Source organism: Hyperolius riggenbachi, chromosome 12 (assembly GCF_040937935.1).
Source record: "Hyperolius riggenbachi isolate aHypRig1 chromosome 12, aHypRig1.pri, whole genome shotgun sequence".
Lineage (NCBI taxonomy): Eukaryota > Metazoa > Chordata > Amphibia > Anura > Hyperoliidae > Hyperolius > Hyperolius riggenbachi.
In genome coordinates, this window is record NC_090657.1 from 90,547,219 (window position 1) to 90,561,428 (window position 14,210).

The 14,210-nt window shown below is 46.0% G+C and overlaps 1 protein-coding gene across 2 annotated transcripts in view; it reads left to right on the forward strand.

The window, feature by feature from the left end:
- LOC137541038 (inactive phospholipase C-like protein 2) overlaps positions 1 to 14,210 on the forward strand; it is a 478,057-nt gene that overhangs the window by 172,235 nt on the left and 291,612 nt on the right. The gene's annotated exons all lie outside the window — the stretch shown is intronic.

Below are 14,210 nucleotides of genomic sequence, written 5' to 3' on the forward strand. Positions count from 1 at the left end.
TTTATCATGTTACCCTCAATAAAGATTTATATGTGTTATGATGGAGCTGGTTGTTCAGTGATTATTAGTGTCATGGACGCTTTTTCTTTCTGTGTTTGAACGTATGTTTTTGTCCAGAGACATGGATATAGGTTTGATCATTTCGGTACTCTACTGTTTTGTTTAACAGCTACAAAAGATGGCGGCGACACCCGTTTCGCAAGGACAATGCTTGCATTGCCTACAATGCATTGCAACGTGTCACTTGGAACGTAGCCTAAGGCTCCTTTCACACTGTCCGGGTAGCCTTTAGGCATAGGCAGTACGGGCCATTGCCTGGAGTGCCATTGGTCATAGGGGTGCCATGTTGCCGGATTAAGCCCTGCCCCCCAAACTAAGCCCTGCCCCGTGGGTGTTCTATTACTTGCTTCTGCTGGATGTACTTAGCGTAAGTTGCAGGCAGCTGCCACCTCTGTGCTTCCTTCCCCCCCCCCCCCCCCTTTGTGCCTCTTTCTGTCTATTTTGTGCCTCCTTCAGTCCATTGTGCCATGTCTGACCCCCTGTTTGTCCTTCTGTCTCCCTTTGTGCCTCATTCTGTCTCCATGTGCCTCATTTAGCCCCCATGTGCCACTTGTGCCTCCTTCTGCCCCACTTTGTGCCTCCTTCAGTCCCCCTGTGCCTTTTTCTGTACTCTTTTATGCCTCCTTCTAGCCACCCCTGGCCAGATGGTGTGTCCCCAGGTGGTGAACTGGCTTGCGGCGTCTAATAGACACTGCGCCAGTTCACTGTCCGCATCCCGTATGCTCACTTTGCAGCCTGCAGGCAGGCAGATCAGTGCTACGTGAAAATGGCGTCCGAAAGCCCTGGACTGAAGTACAATTTTCCCGTAGCCCTGCTCTACCTGTCAGCGGGGGAGTTTTGCAGCCGAGTTGCTGCACGAAGATCGGAGGAGCTGGAAGGAGGCCGGGAGAGGAGTCTTCTGCAGGTGAGTAAATATTTAGTTTTTTTTCTAATAGGTGCAGGCAGATATCAGGGCTATTAGGGGGAACTAATGGAGAGGGGAGGAGCTATGTACTATAAATGCTATGTGTATTTTTTGGTGAAACGCTGCCGCATTTACATGTATTTTCTGATGAAACGCTGCCGCAATAAGTGTAATTTCTGGTAAAAATTTTCTGATAAAACATTGCCAAATTACGATTATTTTCTGGTGAAACGCTGCAGCATTACGATTATTTTCCAGTGAAACGCTGGCACATTACCATTACTGTACTTTCATGGGGGCGGGGGGAGGGCACCACAGGTTTTCTTGCTTGGAGTGACAAAATGGCTAGAGGTGCCCCTGCGCACTGTACACGTTGTGTCGCGATCACATTGCAATGTGAAAAGTCGCATTGTCTTAGAAGTGCGATGCAACGCATTCAGTGAAGCATTCAGTACCTTTTGAACAGGGATTTTCACTTCCTGACACAAGTCAGGAAATGAACTCTTTGACCCGGAAAATAATAAATACAATGTATTTATTCTTAAAAGTGTGAATGCAATCGCCGCATAAAGCGATTTTGTGAGCATTTTGCGTTTTTTCCTATACGTTCCATTGTAGCAAAAAAATCGCCCTAAAAATGGTAAGGTAGCGATTTGTTGTTCGGAAAGCAGACGAAACGCGCTGATATGAACTATCCCATAAGGATTCATTACACAAGCGATTTTAAGGCATTTTTTAAAATCACTGGCGACAAGCAATGCAGGTCTTTTTTCTGCTTTAAAAAGCTTAAGTAAAAAAATGACTGCAGATTATGAATAGTTAGAAGACACAAAGGACAGCAAATGAAAACAAGGTTCCGTACAGGCTGTTTTCTCGTTGTGATTATTATGCAGCACATCTCATTCACAGTGGCTGCACATTGGCCTCAGCTGTGTACTTTCCACAATGTGTCATAATTCTCAGTGGAATATAATGATGTGTGCAGGTTCATAAAGACGGCAAAAATAGGTCCAGGCAAGTCTGTGATCCAACCTTAGTGGCTGCATAAATACATACATGCTAATGAGGTTAAAGCTGGATGTGATTAATGCATGACTCTATTGCATTCTATCAGGCCCATGAACATCCTATGACCTGCAGGTAGTGGAGGTGGAAGCATGATTTCATTTATAGGAGCTCTCCACCCTGTGCATGCACCAGTGCATAGCCTGTACCATGGTGACATGGAGTGTCAGGCCTGCTGTTGGATCTCCCTGTTCTGTTCACAGAGCCTCTGGGACATGCTGGATGCCTGATATGGAATCAGAGGCTGCCAGCATGTGTGAGAGACTGTTAGTAATCACTCTCAGGCAGGCAGCTTAAAGGGCACCTGAACTGACTTTAAAGTGGACCTTAACTCTTGCACAGGACAGAAGGAAAACAGAGAATTGCATCCTGTATGTATTTAGAGAGTTTAGCCTGTCTAATTCCCCCTCATTTGCATCTAATCCCAAAATGTAATTTAATCTCTCCCTGTGTCACCTGACTGCCAAGGCAGATAAGTTCATTTGAATGCGCAGGATGTTAATATGTCTGCTTCCATGAAAGCAGGAAGTAGAAACAATGCAGATTTATTTCAGGATTTGTATTAACTATAACAAATGTTTTCTGTTTGAAAGCTTATCATGCTGTTGCATATCTTTTAGAGCAGAGCGGAAGTTCTCAGTTCAGGTCCACTTTAAATCTATTTGATCAATATACTTACCTGACCTCTGGTTTGGATGGGCTCCTCTCCGTTGCACCCTTCATACTCCCATTTGAAAAAGGAGGGGTACGTGGGAGTGTGAAATTACAGGGAGCACAAAGGGACTGAGCATGTCCCACTCCATCATCTGTGCAACTGGATCCAGTCGCAGCCACAAATGGGGCAGAGTGCTGCAAAGGAGGGGAGCACATACAAACTGGAGGAAAGGTAAGTATAAGGACCCACTGATGTGTACAATCTAGTGTTACTTCAGGTGCCCCTTAATAGCCAGATTAAATATAGTGCATGTGAAGAATCTAAGGCCTGATTCACACTGCAGAATGCAAAGTGTGTAAATCATTAGTAATCCTATTGCACCAATGTAAACGGTATACCACAATTTCCATTACAATGCAAATGTTATTTTAGTCACAAAACGTATGCACTGCAGAAATTGAAACCGGTCATCGTTGCTACTGGATTCAAATGGCCCATTTTCAAGCAGATAAACCAAGCGTAAAACCAACAAGGTCACAGTAGTAATTTGTGTGCACATATCTCACCATGATGTCAGAACATGCAAAGTACAATGGCTACCCAAACGTGGAGATGTGTAGCCATGATAAATCACCTCCTCCAGTCATGACAGAACCACTCAGGTAACAAACAGGCAGTATGCAGCGTGCATCAAGCATGAGCTTTGGAAGCTCCGCCCAATGGCGCACCTCATGTCCTCTGTGGATGTTAAATCATGGTGTGTGAATTCACAGTTTCCTACTCACCTCTAAATATAATTGTTTCTTTTTTTCGGGAGGGGGGGGAGGTTGTTTCATGCTGTGATATTTGGGGATACACACTGCTTAATGTTATTGGAGAGAGGAGATGATGTTGTTGCATGATGTTATTCGGGGGTATTTGTCTCTTATTATTTGGAGGTATGTGGTATCTCAGGATGGTATGTGGGGGTACATACTGTTTCATTACTTGATGATTCATGTTGTAAAATGATGTTATTTGGAGGTAGATACTGCATCATTATGATTTGGGGTACATGCTGCCTCATCTGGTTGTCTGTGGGAGATAGGATTACTTATTGTGTAGTTTGGGGGGGGGGGGGGGGTGATAGGCTGCCTAATGATATTTGGACAACTTGCCTGCCCTAGTTATGACTGTGGCTATGCTGTGCTTAATTATGTTATTTGCGGTAGACATGCTGCCTAGCCACTTTGTTTTTGGGATATTTCTGCTTAATTGTGATCTAAAATCATAGATGTTTTACATACATGCACTATTTTATGCTGTCTCCAATAGCTGTTGATCAGTAGATTTTTGATACCTGGTCATTTCTAGTTGCTCTCCTGACAGGCAGGACAGTGGTGCCCCTCTATTTCCCAATTCTACTGAGCAGGAGATTACGGGAGACGATTACAAAGACCAGTCAAGTAACCTAATAGCGATGAGACATTTTACTTGGTAATTTAGTGACTCCAAATACTCATTTTCTATATAACTTGCTTACCTCTCATTTTATATTACTTGCATTTCCTCTCCTTCTCACTCTTCAGAACTCCAAGTTTGTGCTTTAAATTTACCACAAAAAGCACCTTCAGCAGTTTTAGTGGACAAAAGAGGAGTCGCAGATGTTATCAATTCCGGTTTTATTTATAATGTTACTGTTCAAACATTTCTAAATACAATTACTGTACTTATTTCTGGTTCTCTATACTAGCAGTAGAAATGGGCTTTAACCTATAGACAGATAAGGGCCCAATGCCGTTTAGACGGAATACTCCAGCAATTCTTTCTGCTTGTAGCCATAGTCTTTCAATGCTCGGGGAGAATCACATCTATTCCTAATAAAAGCTCTGGAAAGCTGAAATTACTTACTTCATTGTAGAATGTTACTCTCCTCATTGAAAAATGCATAAAAAACTGACAACCCATGTAGAATCAATTTTCCCTTCCTACAGTATGTATTGCAATTATTTTTTCTTTCTTCCCTTGTCTATTGAAAAAAAACCCTAACAGCCAGTTGCTTTTTTTTTCAGACCCTGCGCCCATTTGTGGTACTATGGCTATGAAAGATGCAAACATTTCTCACATATGAGCACACGCAGTGTCCAGGAAGCCCAAAATGGTGCACTTCCTCTTTAGTTGCAATGTGCTGAAGGACCCCCGGTTTGCTCTTCTACATTTTAGAACCAATTTACTTAATAAAACCGAAACAAACTTGCAGACTTAATCTTAATTGCAACCAAACTGTATCTAGGGCATGGCAGAAGATCCTTAGTCCCTTAGGATGAAGTTACAGCTTGTGTACATTAAAGAGAAACTCCAACCAAGAATTTAACTTTATCCCAATCAGTAACTGATACCCCCTTTTACATGAGAAATCTATTGCTTTTCACAAACAGACCATCAGGGGGCGCTGTATGACTGATATTGTGGTGAAACTCCTCCCACAAGAAGCTCTGAGGACCGAGGTACTGTTGGCAGTTTCCTGTCTGTGAACCTTGTTACATTGTGGGAAATAGCTGTTTACAGCTGTCTCCAACTGCCAAAACAGCTAGCAGCAGCTACATAACCTGCCCACAGTAAAAATGTCACCATGTAATAAATGTCAGAATGTAAATCGGGGAGAGGAAAGATTTTACAATGGGCAAACACTGACTAAATCATTTATACATAATTATTGTAAAAATGAAGCACTTTTTTATTACATTATTTTCACTGGAGTTCCTCTTTAAGCCCTATACACACAGCGTACAAATGTCTGTACAGACACATGTTGAGCGATGGTTCGTGCAGCGGTTTGTTCTTGTGGACACGGCAAGCGACAGACTGTGAATCTCTTGTGACTTTTGTTTCATGAACTGTCGCGTAGTCTGTTGGTGTCCTGTCGTGTGCACGAAAGTCTTCTACAGACAGCAGAGTCGCTACCATAGTACTACTACTATACATAGTCTGTCGCAGACAGCTTCTGACGTGTCTTCACTCTTTCTGTTGTCACGTGTGTACAACTGTTGCGAATTAGAATTGTCGCTGTTGTCTCTTGTCCGTTTGTTGGTGCCTCACAACTTTAGACAAATGTATGCCGTGTGTATATGCCTTAACTTTCTGGCGCACAAGACAATGGCTAACACAATGTAACAACCACTGTTCTCTTTTTGATAAGAGTTGGCAACCTTGGATAACGTACCTCACTTCTTAATGATAACAGTACGGGGGGGGGGGGGGGGGGGGAACAGAGGCGAGTGGGTAAGACATGAACATGAGGCTTCTTCTTGCTTTTTCTCTTCTTGTCCTCCTGTTTTGCTTCTCTAAGATTGTTCACAGAGATTGCTTTGACATAGTGTGACCTACAGATTTTCACAGCCGGTTATTTTTCTGTTAACCTTGCAGCAGCCCGATCTCATTTGGAGCAAATCGTTATTTATGCTCTCCTTTTCTAGCCATATTTTGTAGTTGCTTATTGGATAATGGTAATATTACGATGCCTGCACCTGTGTAATGACACCTTTTTCTGCTGTGTGCTGCCAGGTCATATATGCTGCCAGGGGTGTAACTACAGGGGAGTAGTCTCTGGGACTGCAGGGTGGGCCCAGAGGTGTCCCTCTGATTCTCCAGGTCAGGTGTTTTTGTAATATACATGTTATGGGTGTGAGGATCCTGTTGGCCACACTTGTATTATGACCCATGTAGGGTGGAGCCTCAGGCTTTATACAATACAATAATACAATAACATTTGTAAAGCGCTTTTCTCCCATAGGACTCAAAGCGCATAAGGGTCACCAAGGAGATGAAAGGGAAGGGGTGTGATCATAAGGTCGGCGCCATCAAAGTTTTGCAGGGTCCCCCATGATTTGTAGTTACGCCCCTGTATGCTGCTCTGGTACTTCTATAAAAGTGCTTCAATAAAATATTTAAAATAGAAAAGACCGAATTTGTGGATCTACCGAAATCATATGGAACATAATTAATATGCATTCAGGGGATATGCTGTGTTGATATGTATTTCCATTGAACATTAACATTTCCCAGCATAGCCCCTCAGTCTTGATTATGCGTGGTGTTAGTAGACCATTAGCAGGTCTCCTATACTTAAACTATTATCCTGTGGAAATGACACTAATGTAGATATAATGGGGGATATCTATCTGAGAAAAAGTATTGGTAGGTTTTTAGAAATCTGTGCAGAACTGTCTCAGGCATCTTAAGAATTCACTAAATAGTGCAGTTTCCTTCTTAAACTGTTCTTAAATAGGGAGAGCTAGGAAGGTCTCTCAGACAGTGCGGTGTGTGAGGGAAATTGCTGTTGCTGTGGTAACCAATACATCTGCTGTATTGATACAGAAAAGAGAAGTTATAGCATAAATATATTATTTACGGTAGATTATTTTAGGTTAACGGACAAGATGTAATGTAAATAAATAGATAACATAAATGTAATAGAGTTGAAATTAAAAAAAAAATCAAGCTTAGGAACCAATGCCCGGCACTGGAAGGGTTAAGCACAGACCAGCTCCACAGGATTCAGCAGGGGGGAGGGGCACTTCACAAATCATGTCTTATCTATACTCCACAATCTGTAGAAGTGCTATTAAGTTATTAACCACTTCTTAATCTGCGGCAGTTTAGGGATGGATTCGTACTTTTTATTAACTGTAGTGCAGTACTAGAAATTCACGCTAAACTGCAGCTATTAAGCAGGATTTAAGAATTTTCTTATCATGCAGAACAGTCCCCCTACTGATTAGAACTGTTTAACCCTCCTGGCGGTATGAAAAATTCCGCCAGGGGGCAGCGCAGCAGTTTTTTTTTTTTTTTTTTTTTTTAAATCATGTAGCGAGCCCAGGGCTCGCTACATGATAGTCGCTGCTCAGCGGTTTCCCCCCGCCCGCTTCGATCGCCTTCGGCGATCTCCGATCAGGAAATCCCATTCAAAGAACGGGATTTCCTGGAGGGCTTCCCCCGTCGCCATGGCGACGGGGCGGGATGATGTCACCGACGTCGGGACGTCATTGGGAGTCCCGATCCACCCCTCGGCGCTGCCTGGCACTGATTGGCCAGGCAGCGCACGGGGTCTGGGGGGCCCGCACGCCGCAACGGATAGCGGCAATCGGGCGTGGGCTGGCGGCGATCAGTGTGCTTGCGCAGCTAGCAAAGTGCTAGCTGCGTCCAGCAAAAAAAAAATTATGTAAATCGGCCCAGCAGGGCCTGAGCGGCACCCTCCGGCGGCTTACCCTGTGTCACACACGGGGTTACCGCTAAGGAGGTTAAGAAGAAAAAACTGTTAGTAATGCTTTGACAAATCTGGCTCACTACTGTTCATATGTCACTTGATTGGCAGCCTATTGGGCCAATCAAAGTGCATGGACCACATCCTATAAAGCCACTGGACACGATGTGGGTTTAGGGCGGGATGAGTGGAGCCGCCGTTAGGTGAATGGAGCGTGCATAAGTTATTAGCACATGTGACGCTGCACTACCGCGCACACATCTCAAGTTTCTCATATTAATCAACCCCTTGATCATCTGTTGCTGACTACTATCTGGCCGACTGCTGTATCACCAGTTCCAGATTACAGACAGTATAATTTTGCTTTCTAATCACCTGTGCTAGTCATTGCTTGCTTGATGAGTGACTACTATATCTGATCATCTGTTGCTGACCACTGCCTGCCTTACCACTCTACTGCCAAGTGCCAACTACTTGCCTGCCTTACTATGTGCTCCCTGCTGTGTTTCAGTCACTTACTTTACCAGACCTTTTTTTACAAGAGTTGCTTACACTGCAGTAAATTTTGCCCCTTCAGGCCTGTACTCTTCTGTCATCAATCTCAAAGGGGCAGGGCTTGGAGTTGGTAGGTAGGCCACCCTTATATATTAAGTCTCAAACTAAGGTGTGTATGAACTGACAACACTATTACCTTGGCTATGGGGCCCATTCCTCCACCTTCTGAAGTTGCACAACAGAGCAGTGTAACATCTTTTCTGCTCTAGTGCTGTGTTGGGTCTCCTCTGTTTTTCCTGGCAGCAGCCGCACATTCTATGCTTGAATCCCTCTTGGGATGCATGTCATGTAATCGGGAGCTGGTAGTATACATGCATAGAATGTGCGGCTGCTGGGAAGGCCAAAGGAAACCTGACGCAGCACTGGAGCAAGAAAATACTACGCTGCTCTGCTGTGCGAATATGCCAGGTGGGGAAAGAATGCTGGGGGAAAGGAAAGGTAGGTTTGCGGTGCAACACAAAGTATGGGGGAAGCCAGTGCCATTTCTAGCCTTTTTGTCACTTCAGGAATTAAGTCCTGCCCCCCCCCCAAAAAAAAAAACATGCATACACTAAAGAATGAATGCCATATGGCATATAAGGTGGATGCTTAATACAGGGGGTTCCCAAGATACAAATAACCTGCCGATCGCATTGCAGAGTATAGCGCAGTGGAAGCTGTGCGCTCACCTCCCCGCTGGAGTCCAATGCTGTCTGCTCACCACTCGCCCTAGTGGTCAGTATCTTCTACTGCATGTAGTGTGATTACGTGCAACATGAGGAGAGTGAGATGGTTGCACAGCACTGGACTCCAGTGGGGAGCGGAGAGCACAGCTTCTGCTGTGCTATACTCTGCAGTTACACGCTGGGGGAGTGCAGGAAGGGTACTGGGACAGATAGTGGCACAAGGGGACATAAGGAGGAACAGAGGGAGGCATAAAGGGGGACAGAAAGAGCCTAGGCACAGTAGGACAGATGGATGAACAGGGGTGCAGAGGTAGCATAAGGGGACAGAAGGAGGCATGAGGGACAGGAGTCGTCACAAATGGGGGTCAGAAGGAGGCACAGAGGGGGATTGAAAGAGGAACAGGGACACAAGGGAATGCACAGGTGGGCCGAGATAGCACAAGGGAACAGGAGGAGGCACAGGGGGCTGAAGGAGGAATATATGCATGGAAGGAGGCACAGGGGGACAGAGGGAGGCACGAGGGGGAAGGTGGTACAGAGGGACACAGTGGAGGCTGCCTGATGCAACTTATTACACTATTCGGACCTTGTGATGTCTGCTCTCCAGTGAGGCTGCTGCTCCTCAGGACACTGAACTCCCTGCTGCTGCACACACACAGCAGAAGCAGGTGACAGGACACCCAATGGGCATGGCTTCATTTTGGGGTCAGGCTTAATCCAGGGGCATGATTCCCCCCAAGACTGCTGGCACTCCAAGCCATGGCCTAGAATGCCTGTGCCTAAAATGGACCTGGGGGAAAGAACACTGTGAATCCAGCGCAGGAGACTTGGGCGCAGCCGGCGCCACCATAGGCCGTAATAGGAATTACGGCCATAGCAGAGCACAGGGAGTAACTTTGGCGCCGTCAGAAGACGGAGCTGAAGTTACTTTTAAAACAAAATCATTCGGCTTCCAGCAATTGGAATCCATTATTTCATTCCCCACCATCCATGGCGGCCTGGAGGGGGAATAGTATTTAACACGGCTGGGACTTGTGCAGCAGCAGGATCAGCCAAATACCGTATAATACTGTATCCTGCGCCCAAGTCTCCCGCGCCAATTCCTCTCATATGCCTGGGGGAAGGGCTTGGATATGAGGGAGAGGCACTAAGCCTATATTGCTGGGCCTTAGGGGTTGCTACTACACCCCAGCCCAGGACAGTATGTACTAGTGTGCCAGTTATACTGTAATTTGGTAAATTGTGTAGCTGTATGGTAGACCAAGTTTTCATACTGTATATTATCTTGTATCCTGTGAGTATAGATGGCCATACATTTTATTTATCTTGGTCGATGTGAATACTTATTTGTATCTGTCGTATTCTTTTACCTTCGACTTACCTGGCCAATTCACTGTTGAGACGAAGCTTATTAAAAAATAGGAAAAGATTTTATACATACCTGGGGCTTCCTCCAGCCCTATACGCCTGGATCGCTCCCACGCCGCCGTCCACTGCTGCCTCTATCGCCGGGTCCCGTCACTTCTGCCGGACGCGACCAGTCTTCCGCATGCACAGGGGCTCCCTCCGGCTCTGTACGCATGTGCCTGCGCAGTACGGAGGGAGCGCACTGCACTTGCGTCGACTGGCTGAAAAGACGGGACCCTGATACCGGCGGATAGAGGCAGCGAAGGACGGCGGCGTGGGAGCAATCCAGGCTGATGGGGCTGGAGGAAGCCCCAGGTATGTATAAAACTGGTAAGTAGTTCGTCTCTGGGTCTCTTTAAAAAGCTCTTGCAGTGTACACCAACCCTATGAAGGGGCAGGACAGGAGTGGCAAGCGTTCGTTGGTCACATAATGTTCTGCAACAAACAGTAAAACACTTGAAGTTTGATCAATGCTGAAATCTATCATAACTGATTTTGTTGTGTGATGTAGGAATTGATCATCAACTGATCGCATTACAATCTGGGAAGGATCGACCAGCTTAGCATATTGCATTGTAATTAACCTGTCTATACCTAGCTTTCAAAGGCCAGCTGTAGATGTGATGTTTAGTACTCAGTATCCTATGACTGCAAATTAACCCAGGCTCTGCTAAAGCTCTTAGTAAGTGTCCTCTCTATGGCCTGGTGCACACCAGAGGAGTTTTTCTGAGCGTTTTGAGTTTTTAAATCTGCTGCTAATGTTATCCTATGTGTCTGTGCACACTGGAGCAATGAGGTTTTGTAAAAAAACCCATAGCATTACATTGTGAAGAGCTTATGAAACCACTAAAAGCTCTTCCCAATGTAATGCTATGGTTTTTTTTACAAAACCTCATTGCTCCAGTGTGCACAGACACATAGGATAACATTAGCAGCAGATTTAAAAATTCAAAACGCTCAGAAAAACTCCTCTGGTGTGCACCAGGCCTATCTGTGGCTGTAGCAGGTTAGTGCTATAAGCGAGTCTGTGGCTGTTTCACCTGTTCCGGCGGCCGCACAACTCTGTGCACTTGCGGCATGATATTACACAATAACATGTGTTGGGTCACGGAGGACAGGCGCTCCTGTGAGGTTGAAGTCTGAGAGTGCATGGAGCCACAGACTGACAGAGGAGCACACCTGCCAGCACTTGTGAGACACTACTCTGCCTGCCAAAGACTCTGCAGGGGAAAATTTGGCTGCAACAAAGGGTTCTCATGCTGCTTCCTGGTTTAGGGATATCTGTCAGGGGGCCCCCAGAATTATTTTGCATGGGGGCCCCATTGTTACTAGAACCGGCCCTGGTGCATAGGCTAGTTCAAACTGGGGTGCTATTTGGGGTTTTTCAGTGCTTTGTTAATCACCAGCAATCAGCAGGGACACAGCTAAGGTTTTTTGTGGCCCCAAGCAGTACACAATTTGTGCCCCCCCCCCCCATAATGGGTGTAGCTCCCACCAAATGGGCATGGCCGTGATGTGGGCAGAGCCAAATGCATGATGCAATCATGTCAATATGGAACAAAAACCTCTGAAGAGTGCCATGAAGAATTAAGGCAGCTCCGATGGCAAAAAAAGTCATTCCTTATAAAGTGACTCCAGTTAACAAAACGGGTTAGGGACTGTAAGTCCGTTCTTAAGTCGAAACACTGTTAACTCTGTGCTCTGTTCCTCCTGTGCTTCTTTTGTCGTCCCCCCCTGTTCCTCCTGCGCTTCTTTTGTCCCCCTCTGTTCCCCCTGTGCCAGCTCTTTGGCCCTCTGTACGCCTCTGTCGTCTCCTGTCCCCCATGTGCATTTCTTGTGCCTCCTGTGCAACCTTGTCCACCCAGTGGGTCTTGTGCTCCCCCTGTGCCAGCTCTTGTCCCACCTCTGTTCCCCCTGTCACCTTTGTCCCCATCAGTCTATTGTACCCCATGTTCCCCCTGTGCCAGCTCTTGTCTCACCTCGGCCTCCTTCTGCCCTAACGCACATGGCCCTGATCCTTGCCGCTCTTCAGCTTACCGCTAAGCATCGGTCACTATGGTTACTTTTGCTGGTGCCTCTAAAGTCATAACAGGCGCCAGTTGGAAGTAACTATGGTGACGGGAAGTTTATTGGCCAGCAGGAGATTTGTGAGGATTGGCGTTGGATTGGAGCTATGTATGTTATGGCAGAAGGGGACCACAATGAAGAGCACAGGGAGGGGCAAGAGGCAGAAGTTTGAGGCTGTGCAACACAAGGCAGCCAAGCTTGGAGAGGCCCCCCTCTAAAGGGAGGCCCCAAGCATGGGTGTGCCTTGCTTGCAGGCTGGCGGCACCCCTGGCGATCAGCAAAGCGCTGTGTCAGTGTAACCCTATGTGAGCATTCTCACTGCAGTATTACGATTTCTATAAAATCCCAAAAGCACTACACGCAGCATTTTTTTGAGCGATGATAATGAATTTCTCGTTGCCTGTATGAAATGCAAAAAAAAAAAAAAAATTTGTAAAATTTGTAATGTGAACTAGTACTTATTAGTGAGCGCTCTCTTGCTTTGTCCAGGCTGTGCCCAGGTTATCTTCTCCATCTTCTCCCCAGAGATTTCAGCACACATGAAGCTGCCCATGCATCATACCATGTGACTGTATAGTCTTACTAAGTACTATGTACTAAGATAAACAGCTTAAATATAGTGTTCAGTTAGCCGTTTGGCCCTCGGAATCGCAAATGCGATTGGAATCGACTAACGATTGTGATTTTACATTAAGATCTGAGATTTTTCCACATTATGCGATTATCATTCACTGGAATGAGAATCCGATTTTTTTTTTAAAAACAAATTGATTTTTGTTTTATGCGATAAGATTTTTTATTCCATTTAAAAAAAAAAAGTACTGTATGCTGCTACGTTTTTTAATCGGAATAAAAAAATCTGATTGTATAAAAAAAAAAAAAAAATCGGAATCGCATGTAGTGTGCTAGAGGCCTAAGGCGGACCTGAAGATACGTAAAATTAAGAGATTCACTTACCTGGGGCCAGAGCTGGGACAAGGTCTTCCAGCACCCAAGGCTGAGACACCAAAGTGCGCCCCTCTATCCCTCCCGTCACACACTGATTGCTATTAGACTTAAGCCGCATCTACACGCGTAGATGCAGCTCTGATGTTCCTTATCAATCGAGCCGGCGAGCAGGCACGTGCAGGGACGCGGAAGAGGCGATCCGGCGGCTAATCGAGCCGCCGGATCGGAGCTGCATCTACGCGTGTAGATGCGGCTTAAGAGGTGCCCCAGGGCCCCCAACACCTTAATCTCTAGTTATCTGGCTTGCAGACACTGCCATGTATCCCCTTTTCTTATTTCACTTTGCTTCAAACACAATAGGGGAATGATAGGTGAGTGAGTTGTGCTCCCCCTCCTACACTGCGCCCTGAGGCTGGAGCCTCTCTTGCCTTTACCCGGCCTGGGCCTTCTCTCACCCCCCCTGCAGCTGTCCTGTCCTGCACTGGTACTCAAAGATACTCTGGCCCCCCGCCCCATTTTTTCACCGCCATCTTACAGCAACCACGCTTGCACGGCTCTGGCAGCATGCATTCTCATTTGCGCTCCCATAGCCGGGGCCCGTTCTTATTTGGGCAATTTGCGGTAATTGCCGCAAATTGCCCA